The sequence below is a fragment of the Carassius auratus genome, chromosome 38 (assembly GCF_003368295.1).
Source record: "Carassius auratus strain Wakin chromosome 38, ASM336829v1, whole genome shotgun sequence".
Taxonomy (NCBI): Eukaryota; Metazoa; Chordata; class Actinopteri; order Cypriniformes; family Cyprinidae; genus Carassius; species Carassius auratus.
This window is the reverse complement of record NC_039280.1, coordinates 9202768-9225855: the sequence shown is the minus strand read 5'-3', so window position 1 is coordinate 9225855 and position 23088 is coordinate 9202768. Positions and strand designations below refer to the sequence as shown.

General features: G+C 37.2%; 1 long non-coding RNA gene across 1 annotated transcript in view; it reads right to left on the bottom strand.

Moving 5' to 3' along the window:
• Window positions 1-231: 231 nt before the first annotated feature.
• Window positions 232-23088, bottom strand: part of LOC113056950 (uncharacterized) — a 106900-nt gene continuing 84043 nt past the window's right edge. Inside the window, exons 4-5 of the long non-coding RNA XR_003277769.1 lie at window positions 3048-3098; window positions 232-792 (exon numbers count right to left, since the gene is read on the bottom strand). This is a non-coding gene — a long non-coding RNA (uncharacterized LOC113056950). The remainder of the gene's footprint in view (window positions 793-3047; window positions 3099-23088) is intronic.

Sequence of the window (23088 nt, the reverse complement as noted above, 5' to 3'; positions counted from 1 at the left end):
AAATGACAGGTATTTGGATTAGACATTAACATATGAGATCAGTATTCCAGTAAAACCCTTTGTACAGGAAGGAGTCTGTCGCACTGATGTTGATGTTTGTTCAAGTACGTGTTTCCAAGGTGTGACTGGTCTGAGGGCTCAGCTCACTGGACTGATAAAGTGCAGGCCTGTTGCCCAGAGGTTAAATGGGCTCCACTGTCCCCTCCCCATCCACTCTTTTTATTCCTTCCCCTCAGTTTCTCTGCCTCAATCTCAAGCAAAGCAAATAAAGAGATGTTGAGGAGGTGGCAGGGTGGCAGACCCCCCAAATGTAAAGTGTGCGCAATCACTCAGAAACAAGTGGCACCGCTAAAAATTGCCCTCATACATCAGCTTATGGTTTACAGGCGCTGACAGAAAGGACGTTGAAAGGTCAGAAGGAAAAACATATAGATGTGTCAAAGCCTGCGCTCAGGGCAGCAGGACTGCGGGATGATGAGAAGTGAGATGGGCTCTGGAGGGACCGGAGAAGTGCTTGATAGGGCAGGATTTGTTTTTCTCTCGCTCTCTCTCTCTCAATCTCTTCTGTTTCTTCTCTTGTAAAGAGCGGCGTGCAGGCGTCAGCACCGGAGACCAGGTACAGTTGGGCTGTAACCTCTCCCGCCGACCCCTCGTGACAAGACAGATAGCTCCATTCATCTGCAGCTGAGCAGCAGCACGGCGCTGCATTTTTCACCCCCGGCCCAGGATGGATCTGCTCGCCGGGAGGAATGTCACCAGCCTGAATGCCCTGATCTTTCACAAGTCCACCATCTTCACTCGAATCACAGCACCGCAGACAGTTTGAGAGAGCAACGGAGGAGAGATAGAGACAAGCAGTCGGACGATGACCATTTACCAGAGAACAACAGATCATGCAAAGCATATAAACAATGATCTGCTTTTAGCAACTACGCATTTCTCAAACCTAAAATGAGAGAACTGCTTCCAATCAGTGACAATGATAGTAAATCATATTTGGTGAAAATGACTTCGGCGCTGAGATCGCATGTTGATGCTATTGAGCTCTAGTGAAGGACAGTGAAGTGATGGAGAATTCATCGAGGCTGGTTTTATCCCGGCTTCCATATTGATCACTGTTTACAGATATAATCACTTTCAGATTCATTCTTCATCAGTATGGCCTCATGTATTGATTTGGTTTTACTCATGTGTCTCCATAAAGGCCCTGCATGAGTGCAAAACCCAGGGAGAGAATGTGTGTGTGGCTCATATTTATGTATGTGTGTGTGTGTGTGTTCATTCAGGCTGTAATTCTATTATGCTTTATGAGATATGACTCTTTGTTTCTTTGTGAGTGAACAGTGCAGCACAAAGGTCTCCTCTGCAGGAGATAATCCCACTTGAGAAGATAAAATGTGATGGAAAAAACAAGCAGTAGTGATGTTAAGTACAAAATCATAACAATCAGAACGTACAACTGAATCGAACTGAACTGAGAGATGCTTATAATGCACATAGATATACTGTTTGGAGAGAGAAGTGAGTTACTTGTACATGAGTAATTTTTTACCCTTTCTTTTTTATCACTATGAGTATGAACTCTCCTCACTGTACTAAGCTGACCTACATATATATATCTACATCTACATACCTTTCAATAGTATGGGGTCAGTAAGATAAAAAAATGTAGAATTTAAAGGGTTAGTTCACCCAAAAAGGAAAATTATGTAATTTATGACTCACCCTCATGTCGTTCCAAACCCGTAAGACCTCAGTTCATCTTCGGAACACAGTTTAAGATATTTTAGATTTAGTCTGAGAGCCTCCTGTCCCTCTATTGAAACTGTGTGTACGGTATAATGTCCATTTCCAGAAAGGTAATAAAAACATCTTCAAAGTAGTCCATGTGACATCAGAGCGTCAGTTAGAATTTTTTGAAGCATCGAAAATATATTTTGGTCCAAAAAAAGCAAAAACTATAACTTCATTCAGCATTGTCTTCTCTTCCGTGTCTGTTGAGAGTGCCTTCACTGGAGTGTAGTGATATCCGGTTCGCGAAAGACAGTTCGAGTCAATCGTTTATTGAATCGAACTGTCCGAAAGAACCGGTTTCGCGGAAAAGAACCAAAGATCCCATGACTACTGGTGATCTGAAAACCGATGCAACCAGATGTTGACTCGAGAATGAATCTAACAAATCTAAAATATCTTAAACTATATTTCGAAGATGAACCGAAGTCTTACAGGTTTGGAACGACATGAGGGTGAGTCATTAATGACATTATTTTCCTTTTTGGGTGAACTATTTAATAACCTTTAATACCTTTATTCAGTAAGGATGCATTAATTAATAATTGATTAAAAGTAACAGTAAATAGTTGTACAAAAAAGTTATATTTTAAATCAAATTCTTTTGAACTTTGTATTCATCAACAATATCAGTTCAACAGATTTCAACACCACTAATAATAATAATGTAAAGCTTTTGAGCACCAAATCAGAATATTAGAATGATTTCAGGAGGAACATGTGATACTGACGAATACAGTAATCACAGGACTACATTACATTTAAAAATGTATTAAAACAGTACATTAAATTGTCATAATATCCAGAAACAAAACTGCTTTCACTGTCCTTTGATCAAATAAATGTAGCCTTTGTTTTGCATAAAATATTTCTTAAAACAAAACTTTGGTGTGTTTTAATTAAAATAAATTCAATATATGTAACGGATTTGGGGAAATTAAGTGTTTTTCATCCTTGTCAACAAACATTATTGTATTATGATGAAATATATAAACAAACAAAAAGTATATATATCGTTTCAAACATTGTGTGTCTGAACATAAGGTCTATAAAGCTATAACTTCAAGACATTAGAATCTTTTTTATTTTATTCAATTTTTTTCATGAACATTCAAAATTTAATTTTCACAAACTTTTCTTTTCTAATAAAAAAATTCCCAAATCATCTCCTAATTTACATTCACTGACACACACAAAAATACATGCATAAGTAGATATGCATAAGTAGATATTCAGAGTTTTGAACATAAACTCACATTCAGCCATTCGTGTGATTCCTTGATTGGATCCACCAGGGTCCTTAATTGCTGCTGGGACACAGGTGGACAAGAGAAGACAAAAGAGACAGTAATAGTGGGTAGAAAAAGGCTGTTTGATATAGACAGCCCTCATACTTTTTTTTTCTGAACAGGGCCTGTCTGTCATGTGCTTCTGCTCCATCTGTGCTGTTGTTATGTGGGGTTTTATGTCCCCTGTGAATATCTCTCTCATAAAATGCACTTTGTGCTTGTACTGGTTCATTAGCCGGATGAGCTGTACGAACAATGAGGAGAGGACAGCAAAGGAGAACGAAGAGGAGAAAAGAGAAGAGGACACTATGCAAAGACATAATGCTGATTTCAATCCACATGAGGAAAAGCCGCTGAGGCCACATCTGGAGGCAGAGCAGGGCAGCGGAGCAAGAGCTGAGCTCAGGCTGGGCTTCACTGGACCACAAGCACATGCCCATTTTCTGCCCCACTGAGGAATCCTGGAGGAGGAGCAGTGTACTCTTGCATCCTGGCACACACATACACAATCAGAGCCTCTCCTGTCTGTACCGTGGCTTTTTGCAAAACATCTCTGCCCTCAAGGCAATATAAATCTGTCCCTAGCCTGCAGATCAAGTGTGTGATGAGTGTGTTTATCATTGAACACCCATGTATGGGTGGATGAAAGCATCAGTGGCCTAATTTTTTAAAGCTCCTCTTCTCTAGGTGTCCACTTAAGGGTTGTACAAAATGAAAGAATTCATGAGCGTGAATATGAATCAAATTGGCCACACCCCACAGGAAGTTGACATGGAATTTGAATTGGAATAATAGGAATTTAATAATCAATCAGTCAATCAATCAATCAATCAATCAATCAATCAATCAATCAATCAATCAATCAATCAATCAATCAATCAACATTCTTCAAAATGCTATCTGCACTTCCATCTGTTCTATATATTAGGCCTTCAAATTCCAATACTTTTTACACTTTTGTTTTAACTATACAAAAACTTTGTCAACCCAGTGTTTAAAGTGTCTTTGCATATTTTTCTTTTCAAATTAAAAATGACACTATACATGTAACATGAGTAGTTACACAAGTAAGTATGGTGACAGAAAATAAAACAGGGCGATTTTCAATGTCCTTTAATTTGTTCACAGAAAGGAAACTCAAATGGCAGAAAGTCACATCCTATTTCCCATCTCTATTTTACTAAAGCACAATGTTTTGTTTTCATTGTTAGTGTACACAAATAAAAGCAGACCTTTATACAGTGATGCATTATTAATAAGACAACAAGTGTATAAAGTTGATTCTGCTGGTATAAGAAGCAGCTGAAGTGATTGTGCTGGTGCACACACGATCACACACAAAACACATCAGTTCCAGCATTGCTAACTTGACAGCGCAGTTGTTACTTTATCAAAATTAAATGCAGTGAAACACACATCAGCGTGCGCCCCTTTCTGTGTTACCATGTCACAGTTGGAACGCGACAAACACATTGTCTATAATTTACATAATAAATACTAAGTTTAGCATTTAGATATGTTACATCGCAAATATGTATATATTATGGAATATTTGAATTTGTGCGAATGAGAGAGGTAGGATACACGAGGAAAAAGCTTCATTTCGCAAACAGTTGAGTGCAGAAGCCTTTAGTATAGTATACTCCTTTGTCAGTCTATGTGAGAGACGCATTCAGAATCAGCACATGGTCACTGTCTGGTGGGCTTTGTTTTCAAGTGCACAACTCATGGCATTCGCTGTTCTTCTGCTGGCGGCCAGTTATCAAACAGTGATGCACTGCTACGGGGCCCCCTTTGTATTGGGGGTGAATTGTCTGTATTCGTTGTAAGGCCTCATGCACTGAACCGAGATGTCTGTAACAGTATTATAACAGTATATAAATAATGTTAAGTAACACTTGCAACAATAATTTCTTTGAACTTAAATTCATTTAATTCTATACTGCCTTCTATTCAAATTGAAATTACAATTCTGCATCCTTTTTGCCTCCCTCAATTAAAATTCAGAATTAAATTGGAATTTAAAGCGCATTGTTAATTCAGTTAGTGCTAAAATATTTATTGCTTTCCTGCTCAGGAGAAAGTGACAAAAACAATGTGATGAAGAGACATTAGAAGGTGGATTTAGCACTCTAAACAGTTACTCAAACACATTCAAACTGGCATTCAGAGCAAGCAAAACTGATAAGATTCCTTTCTGCTTTACACTTCTCTGGTACCGGACCACATTTAGACATCAATGTGAGACTCGTGAATAGATATGTGGCTTCTTAAAATTCTGCAGGAGATTTGAAGCTACTAAAACACTGCTGTTCTCAAATACTGTACACCACTTACATATACAAGCGTGCATTTACAGAATGGTTGTTTATACCAGTTTAATTTGATGGCTACGTTGGGCAACTTTTACTTTCCAACCTTTGCAGCCAATAAACAAAGTTCTTTGAGCTTTAAGATTAATATAGCAAACATCCACTGGATAGTCTGGCAGTGATTGTCTGAAAAATAAACTTTGTTGCGACTTTTTGCAAAGCGTTTATTATGGCAGAGTGATGAGTGTGTGTCTGGGAAGGGAAGGGGAGGTGAAGAGAGGGAAAAAGAGGGATTTATTTATTTGGTTTGATTTTCACTCCTAATCTTCCCTCGCTCATGCAAATGGAGCGAATACGGAAGGTGGCGTGGTTATCTTTCTTTACATCAATAAATAAAAGGCTCCAGTAGACCACAGGGCCCAGCTAATTTTCCAAACCAGTGAAGAGGCTTTTATATGTGGAACACCTCTTCCATCCCACCTCACTCTTTCACTCTCTCTCTCACCAAAAGCTCCGCCTCTTTCATTTCCATTGCTGTTTCATCGAGTTCTTTTTTTTTTTTTGCCACCCACTCATCATCTGGTGTGTATCTTTGTGTGTGTATGTTACATGTCTTCTTGTGTATGTTGGACAGAGTGATGGCCTTGTTGCCCCATGGTGGATTTAGATCAGGTTCCTGTTAGGTAAGAGAACGATGCATTAAAGGCCAAGCTGTAATCTCCTCCGAGCCATCTAATCTCCTCATATTAAGCTTCTCCTGGACGATAAGATGGCTGGGCCTCCACCTTGGCCGGACAGCTGATGGCAGGCTCTAACTACAGCACAGGACCCGGGACGACACACCCACACACATGCTCACACATGAAACTCTCTTGAGAGGAGATTAATTGCTCTAAAATTAAGCCTGTGTGTGTGCTTTGACCTTTTGGGTCATTTTCGCTCGGTATGATGAAGCACTGTGGTCAGTCCTTCAGCATGACCCAGCTTCCCTCATCCAGCGCCATCTGTAGCGCAGAACACTCGGCCACACAACTGGCCTTCAGAGCAGGTGGATCACAGGAATTAGTAAGCTTGTGAAAGAGAAAGAGAAAAAAAACAGATACAATACCCTTTTCCATGCTGTGAATCCATTTATTTCAATGGTTTTTTGCAAGGTCACAGGAAAGGAAAATTCATGTCTTACGATCAAAACTTGAGAATTTTTCGGAAATCCATTTTTTGTTGTATTATTGGTTAAAATATTTAAATTATATTTAAATGCTATATATATAGCATTTCATTTTTTCACATATTTTTTGGAGCTGTCAAGCGATTAATCATGATTGATCGCATCCTGAAGAAAAGCTTTTGTTTACATAATATATGTGTATATAATGTTGATATTTATTACGCATATATAAATGCAAAAACATGCATGCATATATTTAAGACAAACATGTTATGCTTATAAGTTCAGTATATTCATATAGAATATTTTCTAAATATTTACTGTATGTGTGTGCATTTATATACACATAATAAATATGTACAGTGCACATTCATATATTATGTAAACAAAAACTTTTATTTCGGATGCGATAATCATTTGACAGTGCTAGTATTTGAAAATACTATATAGTATATAGTATTTTCAGAAGTGTTTATAAGTGACAACGTAGTAGAGGATACCTAGGTGTAATTATAAACCTATAACCTTTCTCTTTACCTGGCTGTCTTCTAAGCTCTACACCAAACAATTTGGCAGCAGACATGGAGCGATCTTGTACACCCATCTTAAAGACACACAATTTCTTTCTAGACATGTAGCATGATACAAAGGGTATTAACCACTGTTAAAGCTTTGAACCTCTTGATTCACTCTGCGGCCCACTCCAGGGAGAGGACTCATTCTCTCTCCTCTCTCCTTTACTTTTATGTGTTTTGCAACTGGATTCCTACACAGGCAACCCAAGAATGTGATGAAAGTGTCAAATCTCTGGCCAGGCCACATGCATGCAGACATAAACAGAGTGCATAATGACACTCAGGCCTCGCTACTCGGCCACTTTCAACTCAGCCCTAAAGACTAGCAGCTGGGCTGAGGTGGCACCAGAAATGTTTATTGGGGGGCTTTAGCCCATCAACTTATTGTCAACAGTTCAAGAACTTGTCAGCGGACCCACCAGATGTGTTGCGGAGAGAAAGAGAGAGGGTAAAAGAGAGAAAGGAAGGGGAAAATACATGAGAAAACTGATGCTTACTGTGTCTGCCTTAAGTTCTTGGAAAGAGTAGTGCTGGTGTAGTCATCCCTTTCACTGTCTTTCTCTGTTAAGGTGATATTTAAAGTCTTTTTTTGTGGGGGACTTGTTGAAAGACATTTGGTGCAAATCATATTGGTGTTGTATTTTTAGTTTAAGCCTATTGTTTTTCATACAGTTGTCCAAATCTTTAACAAAATCAAATGCAAATGACTTTCCAATTCGTTCCAAAACATTTATTCATTCAGAAATTAAACAAGTTATGAGTGAATAATTGAATCTGAATCATTCACAACACTGATGATTGATTTTTTTGGAACTATTTTTGCTGGGGGTGCTAAAGTTATCATGTAATATTGTGTCTAAAATGTACTTTACTCAATATTAAATATTAAAGCTGCAGTCGGTAACTTTTTTTTTGTGTTCAAAGTATAGCCTGTCCTGAATCACTAGGGTACACCTATAATAAAAAACGTATTACTTACATTTCAGGAGAAATTGATGAATTCACACACTGTAAATCCGACTGACAGGACTCTCTGCACTGCAGCGCGAACAAACATGGCGGCGCCCATCTCACATTACAGATCAAGATCAAGATCATTTAGAAAGGTTTTTAAAAGACAAAACAACCTCATTTACACATATTTGTGAATCGGAATATCAGATTGATCATGACCTGGTATGCAAATTTGTGAATATTTTAAATAAAAAAGGAAAAACTAAATAAAAGAGATCTATCTGTCATTCAGTGTTTGGCTGCAGTGTGTCACGTGACAAGCCTGACGCGTCGACATGAAAATGGTCAGGGGAAATGTTCTAAAATAATGGTCAACCTCAAAAAACTTACTCTGGGGGGACTGCTAGAATATTTTAAGCTCACCACTGAAAAGGTTAAAAAAAATATATATATTTTTTTCCACATATTGTGCATTATTGTTTCTCCCCTGTGCCCCGCCTTCTGAAACATGTCGATTTTCACAAGGCTTATCTGTCTAAAGAAGAAGTGTGCTGTGATTGGCCAAATATCCAGCACATTGTGATTGGCCGAATGCCTCAAGTGTGAGACGGAAATTTTACGCCTCTTAACATATTGTGAAGCCTTGGAGTGAAGAGACAAAAACATAAAACACATTATAAACATCATATAAACATGATTTCTGGTCGTATTTTCTTTTGGAAGGCAAAAACAATGTCACACACTTCGAGTGAGCAGAGGTCGGAGGCTTCGAGTGAGCCGTGGCCAGTTTTGAATGAGCAGAGGCGAGCGGCTTGAGAACGGTGCAGCAGGCGGATTCTAGGAAGGAGTGTACCTAGGAAGGAGTGTACCGTGGTCTTGCACCAACCACATGTGACAAACTCGGGCTGGACGCCACTTCATTCACGGTGAAAGCCGATTCGCCAATCCACTGTGCAAAGTTAATGTATTTCCTTAGCAACCAGCATGGACCAGCTCCAGACATGACGAAGTGGATATCATCCTCTTTTAGAAGGCCAAACTAAGTAGTTTCAATTTCACAGTGAAACACACAGCTTCATAGCAGCGGAGGCAACAACAATACTACAACAAGAATAAAAGGTATGCTTTCTTTCTTTGCATGAACAACTGTGCGGCGTTATGCAAATCTTTCCACATACTGATGTAGATATGTGGGGACGTATTAGAATGAGCCATTCCAGGGGGGCGTGGACGAGTCTTAACTTTTATAAAGAATATCTCTTTGGATTTGAGACTTTAGTCTTGGCAACTTCACAGATCTTCTTTATTCACCAAGAGGTTGTAACACTCCAAAGAGAAAGGAAAATTTGAAATCGTATCATATGACCCCTTTAAATAAAGTTTTCTTGGAGCAGCTACATCAGTCTGCGGACATTTCGTCTGTTGTTGTTGTTGTTTTTTTGTATTTGCTCCATTTTTTGTCTTGCACCTAAGCCTTTATTGGGTTTATGGGCTGTGCACAAAAAATTAACCAGCAAAATGAAACTAATCTCTCTGATAAGAAACAGCAAAGGCTCTGCTCTCAGCAGGCTGTTGCGCAATACGCCTCCACATCCAGATGAGCATAATATGATTTGTATTTGTGTCTGTTTTAATCGCTCGAGCTAAATGAGAATTTAATTGCTTTGCCACCATTTTTGCGTCCAGGAACACAGAGGCTCTGGCCACCTCACACACGTCCCCTAATGCTCTGCAAGCCCTAAAATGAGTTTGTACTGTTTATATGTTGGAAACCCAGTAAACAAATAAAACAAATAACAGGAGGGCAGTAGTGATTTACTGTGTTTGCCTCTTAACACCCCCCAAACCCAAAAATCTCCCGTTTTGCAACACTAGCCAATGTTTACCAAAGTTTAGATAATCTCATTTGCATATTAGATGTGATTAGCACAGTTCATTGTCAGGATTACGCTTATTGGGTTACACAGTCGCATAGCATGAGCGGATGGATAGATCCGTGTTCGTGGCATAGAGGCCAGCAGCGTTCCCAGCTATGCTAATGAGCGTACCTATGTAAATGAGGTAAATCATGAATATGAGTAAAACAATCTCCTCTTTCACTTTACTGGGACACACAAACCCTGTCACCATCACACACACTTTCTTGAGTGCTAAAACACACAGACCTATTTATGACCAGTCCGTGTGTCTTCCCCTCAGATCATTTCTTGGTAATAAAGATGCAAATGAAAGACATAAGGAGACAGAAAGGGGGGTGACAGAAGACAAAAAACTGTTTTCTAGAAACTAGTGTATTTTTCTAAAGCCAGTTTTAGAAACCAGTGTTTTGTCCAAGTAAAACACATTTAATTTATGGGCTAAGATTTCAAGGCTAATGTTTTGCACACATGCTCCTCACTATTGATGTTGTCTGCACTTCAACTGTTGTCTTTGCAACTGACCCATGGTTTACTAGCAGATATAAGCCAGCGCTGGCCCTTTAAGGAGCCAGCAAGTCACACTAGAGAGAGGGAAAAACAGAAGCATATAAACTTTCTTTGATTTTGTTTGTTTTAATATATTAGGCAATTATCAATATTGTCTGATAAAAGCAAAATCTATTGGATATCAGCCAAAATTAGCATACTATAAAATGATGATTAAAGCCATTATGTCATATCAATCAAAAAGGGGAATCAAAAAGGTGATGGACATTTACAGTTAACTTTTACAGGGAATAAAATGTCTCTGGTCTCATCAGAAATAGTATCAAACTTACATTGTGAATCTTTGAGAGGTTTGAAAAAGTGTGCATGTTTTTGAGTGTTCGTGAAGGGGCCACAGCTGTGGTCGTTTCTCTGGTGACCCTGCGGCCCTGTGTCCCCTGTGCAGGCTTCCCTTTTACATCTGCTACAGCTGGATAACAGCGTATCACACACTTTGCACCTGAAGGCATTCATATGCACACATACACACACTCAAAGATGCATGAACACACTCACACATGGTTGACCCTAGGTTTCATAGCCCATAGTGAGCCCATGTGTCAACTCTGGGCACTCTTACCTTCCGTTGAATATATATCTCTCCATGTGTGAGAGAAAATGAGCATTTTGTACAGTATAGCTGGGTGTTTCTTCAACCGTGAGCTGCTGTATTTTGGTCATGTGGTCTTTATTAAATTAAAATCATTAACATTGTGTTAATATATATCTGTATGTAAAACTATATATATACACACAGAGACACACAGATGCTTCTCAATAAATAAGGATAATAAATTCAATGCACACAGACTGAAGTAGTCTTTGGTCTTTGGTTCTTTTAATTGTGATGATTTTGGCTCACATTTAACAAAAACCCACCAATTCAGTCAAAAAACTTAGAATACTTCATAAGACCAATAAAAAAAAAAAAAAAAATGTAGTGAATTGTTGGCCTTCTTGAAAGTATGTTCATTTACTGTACATGTACTCAACACTTGGTATGGGCTCCTTTTAATTTAATTACTGCCTCAATATATATATATATATATATATATATATATATATATATATATATATATATATATATATATATATATATACATACAGTATTGTTCAAAATAATAGCAGTACAATGTGACTAACCAGAATAATCAAGGTTTTTCGTATATTTTTTTTATTGCTACGTGGCAAACAAGTTACCAGTAGGTTCAGTAGATTCTCAGAAAACAAATGAGACCCAGCATTCATGATATGCACGCTCTTAAGGCTGTGCAATTGGGCAATTAGTTGAATTAGTTGAAAGGGGTGTGTTCAAAAAAATAGCAGTGTGGCATTCAATCACTGAGGTCATCAATTTTGTGAAGAAACAGGTGTGAATCAGGTGGCCCCTATTTAAGGATGAAGCCAACACTTGTTGAACATGCATTTGAAAGCTGAGGAAAATGGGTCGTTCAAGACATTGTTCAGAAGAACAGCGTACTTTGATTAAAAAGTTGATTAGAGAGGGGAAAACCTATAAAGAGGTGCAAAAAATGATAGGCTGTTCAGCTAAAATGATCTCCAATGCCTTAAAATGGAGAGCAAAACCAGAGAGACGTGGAAGAAAACGGAAGACAACCATCAAAATGGATAGAAGAATAACCAGAATGGCAAAGGCTCAGCCAATGATCACCTCCAGGATGATCAAAGACAGTCTGGAGTTACCTGTAAGTACTGTGACAGTTAGAAGACGTCTGTGTGAAGCTAATCTATTTTCAAGAATCCCCCGCAAAGTCCCTCTGTTAAAAAAAAGGCATGTGCAGAAGAGGTTACAATTTGCCAAAGAACACATCAACTGGCCTAAAGAGAAATGGAGGAACATTTTGTGGACTGATGAGAGTAAAATTGTTCTTTTTGGGTCCAAGGGCCACAGGCAGTTTGTGAGACGACCCCCAAACTCTGAATTCAAGCCACAGTACACAGTGAAGACAGTGAAGCATGGAGGTGCAAGCATCATGATATGGGCATGTTTCTCCTACTATGGTGTTGGGCCTATTTATCGCATACCAGGGATCATGGATCAGTTTGCATATGTTAAAATACTTGAAGAGGTCATGTTGCCCTATGCTGAAGAGGACATGCCCTTGAAATGGTTGTTTCAACAAGACAATGACCCAAAACACACTAGTAAACGGACAAAATTAATGTTATGGAGTGGCCAGCCCAATCTCCAGACCTTAATCCAATTGAGAACTTGTGGGGTGATATCAAAAATGCTGTTTCTGAAGCAAAACCAAGAAATGTGAATGAATTGTGGAATGTTGTTAAAGAATCATGGAGTGGAATAACAGCTGAGAGGTGCCACAAGTTGGTTGACTCCATGCCACACAGATGTCAAGCAGTTTTAAAAAACTGTGGTCATACAACTAAATATTAGTTTAGTGATTCACAGGATTGCTAAATCCCAGAAAAAAAAATGTTTGTACAAAATAGTTTTGAGTTTGTACAGTCAAAGGTAGACACTGCTATTTTTTTGAACACACCCCTTTCAACTAATTGCCCAATTGCACAGCCTTAAGAGCGTGCATATCATGAATGCTGGGTCTTGTTTGTTTTCTGACAATCTACTGAACCTACTGGTAACTTGTTTGCCACGTAGCAATAAAAAATATACTAAAAACCTTGATTATTCTGGTTAGTCACATTGTACTGCTATTATTTTGAACAATACTGTATATATATATATATATATATATATATATATATATATATATATATATATATATATATATAATATATATATAATATATATATATATATATATATATATATATATATATATATATGTATGTATGTATGTATGTATGTATGTATGTTTTGAAATGGTGTTGGTTCCCCTTTTTGTTAAAACCACATTTTACATTGAATAATATTGAATAATATTTTATGATAGATTTTCACATCTTTGAGATACGAAAAAGACACATTTAATATTAATTACTTATAGTATACAAAATATTATTAATATTTACTATTATTTTATTTTTAATAATATACTGTAAATAATTGAAAATTAAAACATAAAAAAATAAACAATAAAATCTGTACACTGTTGTATTTTATTTTTTATAAAATAACTTTCTAATAGTTTTCTAATGTGTTGATTTGGTGCTCAAGAAATATTTATTATCATTATCAGTGTTTTTTTCCCCGAAAACAGTAATACATTTTTTTTTTCCAGGATTGAGTGTTCAAAAGAACAGCATTTCTTTGAAATTATTACTTTTTCTAATAATCAAAATAGCTTTACAAATATCTTACTGACCCCAAACTTATGGATAATTGTGTACATTCCTACATCTTTTATAACTTTAATGTGTTCATAAAACAAAAACTGTTTGTTTTATTAAAAATCATTCCCGGGAAATAAAAGTGCCCTTAGCTGAAGAAACTCCCAGTCACTATCTCAGTGCTGAGTAATTGACCACTCGCTGACAGTGTCAGACAGCATATTTTCTGTTTAACCAAACATAACACAATACAAACACACATTTTTCAATGTGTTCAATACAAATGTTATAATAGAAAGGTGTGCAATAAACAATAAAACTCAATAAGATCGGCGAGAATACCCTATCAATGGTGCGTTTGACTTTTTTTAAACACATTATCTCACACAGAGAAGAAAAGTTCCCAACGCTGTTCCTCGAAGCAGCATTGGTGCTAGACTGGCACATTAACTCCTCTTGACCCTCTATTCTCACCTGTAATAAAGCAGAGGACGAGCCCCCTCTCTTCATACGCACACATACTCATTTCAACTCCACACCCAGCAGAGAACAGAGCAATGGGCTTGAGAATATCCATGCTCATTAGCCCAGCTTCTGTCTCCACATAGTCTACTGTGTATGTATGTGTGAAGTCTCAGGTGGCACACAAGGTAGATGAAAGTGTGAAAAAGCGAGAGTAAGATATGTGACATTGAACCAGTGGTGTGGGCGCCAGCTGCTCAGGTTTAGTGTGTGTATGTGTGAAGGTGGATGGAGAGGGGCCATCAGTTCACAGCCTGTGAACCTCTCATTAGACTCTTTCTCACCGAGACTTGAGCTGAGTGGGAAGGGTGGGGGAGACTGTCAGTACACATGATCACAGGCCTCGCCTGTCACACACACACACACACACACACAAAATAACAAACGTTACACTCATTACACGCGACTGTTTTATGGCCAGTCCCACCCAAGCGTGTGCAGAGCTGGCACTCATGGAATAGGACTTTTGAACACTTTATTTCTCTCTCCTCCCCTCTTTGCTCTCCCTGTGTGAGAGTGTAGGCTAAAGCTAAATCTAATAATCAGGAGTGATGGACTGTGAGCTGAACAAGAACCTGAGAGATGATTTTGGTGTGGTAACAATCTCCATGACCTCACAGCACAGGAAATTAATTTTAACCATTCTCTTAATTTTTTACCCAAAACACTTCTGTCTACACTGCTGTAAAATAAATAAGGGGCCTAATTTATAACAACCTGGATTTCAGGAATGTGCATATAAATATAAGAAATTGCCTTTGGCTTGCATATGATATGCAATGAGTAGGATTATGATTGTGGGGTAGATGCATATCATATGCATGCGGAAACTGCGTATCATATGCACGGCAACAAATTGCATATCATATGTACGTGAAAACTGCATATTATATGCACAGCAAACACGTCCCTATCATATGCAGGCCAAAGTAAATTTTTGCATATCAATACCACAATTTTCTGTTTTTATTTAATGACCTATTTAGAGTGTGCGTACTTAAATCCATGCCAATGCTCTTATTTCAGCTTCTATTCCTTCTATTGTCATCATCAAGTTGCTCTGGATACAATTTTCTGTTAAACGATTAAATTTAATTGTAAATGTAAATTTGTAAAAACTGCCTTTGACGTGGAAAAATGCTTTGTGTCACATCAGGGTCTGAGCAGACATACACATTTTTCCTTGGAGTACTGCTGTTTTGGGAAATGTGAGCTGTTCTTGCAGCTCGCTTTTCTAAATTAAAGGATTTGGACGATGATTAGTGATCTTTTATATGTTAATGACATTACTTAGGAATAATTTACAAGGCAGAGAGCTGAAACCATTCAGTTGTGCACAAGTTCAAGATCATTTGTGATTTCACATTTGACATATCAGCATGTGCGTTTTCTGTGCATTCATTCATTCTATGAATAACACGTATAAGCATATTTGAGAGATCCTTAGGAAAATTAACCATGGTTTTACTACAAATAAAACCAAAAAAACCATGGTTACTGTAGTTAAACCATGGTAACCACAAATTAACCATGGTTTTGCTATATTAACCATAGTTTAACCATGGTATTTGTAGTAAATCTGTGGTTTTACAAATGGCAGTCAATACGCCAAAAAACCATGGGTTACTACAGTTTTACTATAATAAAACCATGGTTATTTTTCATAAGGGGATGATCGAAAGATCAAATTTAGGATGGTTTCTGTGCAACATTTTATAAATGATGCTCATGTCTACAGTGCTTGGTCAGTCCTGTAGTAAATTAAGCTCAAAAGGGAAATGTGTATAAATATATTTACAATGAATTATGATTAATTACAATTATTTATATGATCTGCCAGTAGTAACTTTAGCAGAAATAAATTGCCATCAACTAATCTGTTTGTCCAGCAAACATTTAGCATAATTTCATATAAACTGTAAGAAACTATATTTTCGTGGCCACAGAAGATACTTTCATACAGTATTAAAGCATTAGAACATGTAGCAAAATCAGAATTGTAAAAGGACATTGATTTGTAAGGCAGAATCAGAAACTCAAGTAATTTGTGCACAAGAGTTTTATTAACTAAACACTAATGCAAACTAGTCTAACAAATGAACAAACAAACATACAATCACTCATACAGGGGAAAGGGCAAATGAGATTTGATGGATGATACCATCAGGAAAACCAGAGAATGAAGCTACAGTATGAAAAGAGTAAAATCATCAGCGCCATTTATAACAGGGTCTATAGCTTACACTAAACCTCTGCTTCGTTTAGTTAAATGTATGATACTTGCATTTCCTCGGCCTGGAATGAGCACCTGGATGCAAACTCTTGATTGTTTGGAGGTTCGGTGGTGTAGGAGTCGTGATCACGTTCTTTAGGTTTTGAAGAGTGATGAATTCCAAAGATGTCCTGACTCTATGCTGATTGGGAGTTTCTTCCCAGTGGAAAAGAGCTAAGAGAGACATTAGCTGAGTCTTTGGTGAATGGAAAGTCAAGGCACGAGGCCTGGCGCAGACTTAGGAGTCCAAAAGAGTTTTAGCTCATCCTCCTCACCCCCTTAGGATCTAAAATAACCGCAGACTGAAGGTGGGTCACTGATGTGAGGTCTTCAAGGTCTGAGAAGGTTCGCGCCTCTCAGGATGGGCTTGTCCAATGAGAAAGGCTGAAATTCCAAGCGGAATGTTGGAACTAATGAAGAGTTTCACAACCCTTTGGGTGAAAGCATGGAATGTGCAAAATGGAACTCGAGTGAGGGTTCAAGAGAAGAATCTTTAAGATTCTTACAATACTAATATATTGCTTAAGTACCAACATATAATTTACGCTCTCTTTAGATCATCAGAAAACAAATTCATAGATACTAAACATGATAAGATTACATATAAGAAAAATTAAATGAATGAGGAGTTCACAAGCATGCATAAAACAGTATTCAAGACAAAAATACAATATACAAGAACAGTAACAACATACAGAATGACCTGAAGTATATGTGTGCTCATTCAAAGAAAGGTTTTTCTATAATTTAATTAGAGAAGAGTCCATTTTTTATAGCAGTATGTACCAGAAAGAACTTAGCAGGAGGAAGATTCTCTCCACATACTTTTAGGTCGTAAAAGTTATCTGGTCTGGCTGAGGTGCCAGGTTAACCAGGGGTCTGGAGTTGTTCGCAGACATCCTGGTACCTAGTATGTTTAGTGGGGTCAGTGATCATTTGTTAATCTAATGAATAATTGATTTGTTAAATCATATGTAAAATGGTGTGTCTGATTGGTCCAAATGCTACAGCTCTGAATCACAAAGTTTTTCCTAAAATACTGCTTTCACACAAGTTATCTACATAAGTTATAAAGTGGGTTTATCGTATCTAGTGCACTAAGATGAGATAAAACATGGCGAAATATCCAGATTTGTTATGTTTACTGTACATTTATTTCAATTTACTGCATGTTTTCACTGTCAAAAATTTAAATGAATTTTGACAAGCTCTATCACTTGAAGTCCTAAGACTCAGAAATGTAGATATGTTTATTTCTTAATTTTTTTCAGGAGTACATCAAAACATGAATTCAAAACAGTACTTCTGACCTTTATTAGTCCAGTCGTGCAGTTTCTATGGCAAAGAGGATAATTAACATTAATTAGAATGTTAAGTCCAAAAAGTGTTAACTTAGGGAAATATTGATGGATTTTATTGGTTTACATCACATTTCTTCAGAGAGATGTATTATGCATGTTCATTCTGTCTTAAATTATGCAGCACAGAGAGCATGTCAGTGGTGAAAGCTGTAAATGTAAAACGATAACTAGATACAAGTAAAAATTTTGAACTGAGGTTGTCTACAAAATCTATAATAGACCTGTTGACACAGAAAGGATGCTAAAAAAGGATGTGAATGACCTAAACGTTCACTGCACAGTGCGATTTCAGCACATTTAGCGCCTGGTTAAACTGGATAGCAGGTGTTTAGTGACTAAGACACAGGCTTTGTGCAGAAATACAACACACAAAAGTGACACAACCGTTCCTTGAGTTCACCTGTCCTGTATGTTCTCACAGTAAAACTAGATATACAGTGTGTGTGTGTGTGTGTGTGTGCGCAGTCTCCAGTAGGGGCTGTATATGTGTGTTTGTGTATGTTTTGGAATAGAGATGTCTGTGCTCTCTCCCTCTCTCTCTCTCCCTCTCTCTCAGTTATTGATCGTCTAGCACTTTGAGAACAAAGAGTTAATCCTTAAAAGGCCAAACAGCACAGATTCCTTCTCAGTCATGAAAGTTTAAAATGTCTTCTTTTTTTGTTTGGCCCTATGAGACGTGTTCTCAGTGTAGCTGGCTGTGTGACCCGGGGCACAATGGAGATCCAATACCCAACCCTATTCATCCTACATTCAACCAGTCAATACCTATTATTAGATACTGCTGGCCTATCCGCCCAGTTATGGCACAGAAAACTAGGTTTTCAGATTGGCCGATGGAGGAGGGGAGAGTTGAAACTCCACCCTGTCTCATACTCACTCACTTTCTTTTTCGAGGCCTGGATTAGCTTTAATTGCACGCATAAGGTAAGGTAATTTGCATAACAGATGCAATCATGATCTCAGCTCACACATTGGTTGTTATTATTATTATTATTATTATTATTATTATTATTATCATCATCTTCATGCATTTTAGTTGCATTTTATATATCTTTATTTCAACCCATTCTCACTCCAAAGGCGTCAAAAACCGAAGCATGGTCAAGCGCCCCTAGCGTCACTTTTATGACGCCAAATGTGCCTCTCGGCGTCGAATATCGAAGCACTACGACCTTCATTGCTTTCAATGGGAAACTTTTGGCGTCAGAATTCGACACGAGGACATGAGATGTTTATCGCTATGAAATCACGTTCAAGAAGTCTCAGCACACATCGCGATACTTGCTATCAGTTCCACAGTTTGGGTGAGTAGTCGTATATACGCTCTTTTAATGCCTTTTATAAAATGTATTCTGTCTTATTTATTAATCAAATTAGTGCCATATGTTTAATCGCTGTATTATATCGGTCATCCGCGGCTGTCTTTGAGTTTCATTGCGTTTAAATAAATGAACACAGCTGCTAATTAGTCTGATTAAACTGTATCTGCCACGTGACGTGCCATAGACCTTCGAACAGTTTTATTATATATAATTTATTAATTATAATTTCAGGATTAATGATGTAAGTTGTATTTGTAGTAAAATCATGGTAATCACGACACTTACAATAGTAATAAATGAAATGTGAAGTTAAAACAGTAAACAGGACATTAGTAACTGTAACTGTAGTTTTACTATGGTATATTAATAATCAATACAACAATACAATAATCACCAAACCAGCTATGTTTGTATCACTGTAATGTTAGTGTTTTTATGTGCTTTTATATGACAGATATCACAGTAATCATATGTTCTGTAGCATGCTTTTAATACCTTTTAATGTAAATCCAAAAAAAAAAAAAAAAAATCAAATTAAAAATAAATAATAAAACATGCATTTTTCCATCTTGCAGTTCTTTCATATCAGTTTATATATATATATATATATATTTATTATATCTAAATATTTTGCTCACAGATCATTATTAACATTCTGTATATAATTCAATTTTATTTACTCTCCCCTTTTTATTATTTTTATTTTTATTTTTAGCTGAAAAGACGTAAAGGCAGTCAGCCCAGTGGTGTTTCTGGAGAGGGTTTCCTTCAGAAATGGAGAAGACAGAAAGCTGCGGAGGCAGATATATGCAGCAGTAAGTCTGTGATAGTTTGTCTCTTTTATCAAACATTCCTGCTGTTATAATTTGTACAGCATTTGTTGTTTCTTAAACTGTTGCACTGTCCAAATACCCACACTTGCCATCTTTGCACTTGACCACTTGATTACTTATTTGTCGTCTTTCCTGTATTTGGCCTAGTGTTCAAGTGAGCATGATGACCACAAGTGTGTGTCGAAACTTTTCATCACCTGATGACTGTGTTTCCCAATCCTGATCCTGGAGAACCCCAGCACTGCACGGTTTGGCGTCTCTCTTATCTAACAAACACACTTTTGAGGTCTTGGAGACTTCACTGATGAGCTGATGAGTTGAATCAGGTGTGTTTGATCAGGGAGACATCTCAAATGTGCAGTGTTGGGCTTCTCCAGGACCAGGATTGGGAGCCACTGCCTTATGGGACACTTATGTGTTTACAGAGATTTTTAATATCCAATTATCAATATTTCACATACTGTACATTGGACAGCTTTCCGTGACCTCTTGTGAGATCTCGGCAAAAAGTCTGACGATTTATTCCAAAACATGCATGATGGGATACACTAAGCTTTGTATAGTGCTCCGGAGCAGTATTGGAGAGGTTTAGTGTGTGTTAAGGACGCTGTGCTTTGGCATTATTAAGACCGGGGACAGTCTCGTTCACACACTGTCACATACACACACTCTCAAGTGGCCAAGACTGCAAGTGTGGGTATCTGGACAGGGTCAAAGTCTTAAAAATGATCCCTAAACACATCACAGTCTTAATAATCCAGTTTAACACTTGTATGATATTGTACAAGCCCCAGGACGGTCTCATCTGACACTATCAAAAGAATTCATATGACTATAGCTTGCTATTAATTACTTGCTTTCAATAATGGATGCATTTAACATTTAATTATACAGCATCTTTACAGAGGTGTAATGTACAAGTTGCACGTAATTAATAATATTTCCTTCTTTCTGTCTTACAGGATTTTTTGCAGATAATCCTAATGCTGTTCTTCTTTTTCAGGTCTAAAATATCAAGCTCAACAGCTCACTCAAGAGCCAACCCTCACAAACCTTCCTAAAAACTAAGAGCTATTACTGAGTCTCAGCGAATCTCGCCATGATCAGCTCTTCCCAGGTACATTTGTTTAGAATATTTTTTTTAATCAACATTTACTCCTCAAATGCTCTGGTCTGAATCTTACTTTAAATTAACTTAATTATGTTTAATGAGCAATATTAATTGCACACAGAGTAAGTAGAGATTATCTTGTTTCACAGAAGAGAAGGAAGACCAAGGAAATTATTTGCTCTGGATGAGAAATGAAGATGGCCATCTTGTGCTCAAACAAACAGAAGTCCTCTGGTATGTGTGTGTTGAAGCAATGTTATACAACATTTTATGATGATCTCTCACAGAACTGGTCATGTCAGCCTTAATTTCTTTTTTTACTATTACAATTGCAGCATGTTAGCAAAGTGTGACTGGACATTTTTAATATTATGTTTTTAAAAACACACCACCTGTTTTAAAAGTAGACAAGTATCATGAAATTGGTTTAGTTGATATAAACACCAATGTACATTATTTAATTGTTTTCTAAATGTTATGTTATAAATTGTGAATTGATAGTTGATTCGTTTGAAGCCAGGCCTTACACTGCACAGACTAAAACACATTTGTGAGAGAAGTCAGGAACTTTGGAGAAAGATTCTAGAGAAAGAAAATACATTTACTGCAACAATAGATGAATTCTAGACTCTCTGAGAACTACACATGCTAATGCAGTCTCATGAGCAAGACCTTTGCCTCTGTAACTTTTTCTTAATTCTTTAATTTTTATTGCAGTATTTTAATTTGTACAGATGATCTCATCAGCCAAATGAGGGGTTTTGACCAAATGATGCTCTTGAAAGGAGTGAAAGAAGAGGATGTGCTAAATTCTCTTCAGAGAAAAAGCTTCTCAAAAGGTCTCAAAACAGCTTGAAGAATGGTAAGTGTACAGTACTACAAGGGTAAAATCACACAGAACATAAGCTGAGCTCTCTGTCCATTAAACAACTTCATCTGGATTGCTTGTTTCACTTTGACCAGGTCTGGGATCTTAGGACTGAGAGATCCTCTGGCTGAGAACAAGCACATCAGTGCTGGATATCAACCACAAACTGTTTCCAGGCACGAGAGAAGAAGAACACGATGGGGAGATGAAACCAGTTTAGATGTGATGATGGGAATCATTATTTTCTGGAACAGTATCACATGTCTTATATGTATCACATGATCTGCATCACAGTTGACTGGATGGGACTCTGTGACTTTTAAGGACATTTCATCACTCATCTGTGTGAACTGATTAATATATGAGGTTAATGTATTTTTGATGATAATTATTTTCATTGAATCTTATTCGTCTTGATGCTACTTTATCAACTTTATAGTCTATGCTTCAATAAAATGAAAATGGTGAATATTGTGTTCTGAAGATTCTTGGTAAATACATAATTTTACTAGGTAGGCTCATATGTGTTTATTTTAGACTTGGAAAAACAACATTTTAATTATTGAGATTATTTTTTTATTTAAGACATAAACATTTTTGATCGGATTAATAACATCTGGGACAGCAGTACACCAGAAAGTAATTTTTTTATATTTTAGTAACAAATATGCAAATTTTTTTGTGAAATAAAGGAAGTTACGAGATTAACTATTCTGCATTACAAGATGGTGCCATGGGCTTTATTGTTACAAACACTTGAGGGATAACTGAGAATGTAGCAGGAATGATCAACGTGGATCTTGTACTGCATTAAAACCAAGAGCAGGCAAATTACTGATGTCCAGCACCTGAGGAATAAGATACGGTGAGGGTGAGGAAGACATTTTTACACTGATTTTTGCTAAATAGTTATATATATATATTAATAATTAATATTCTTAGCACTGCATGAATTTGTCCTTATGTAATAGTGAAG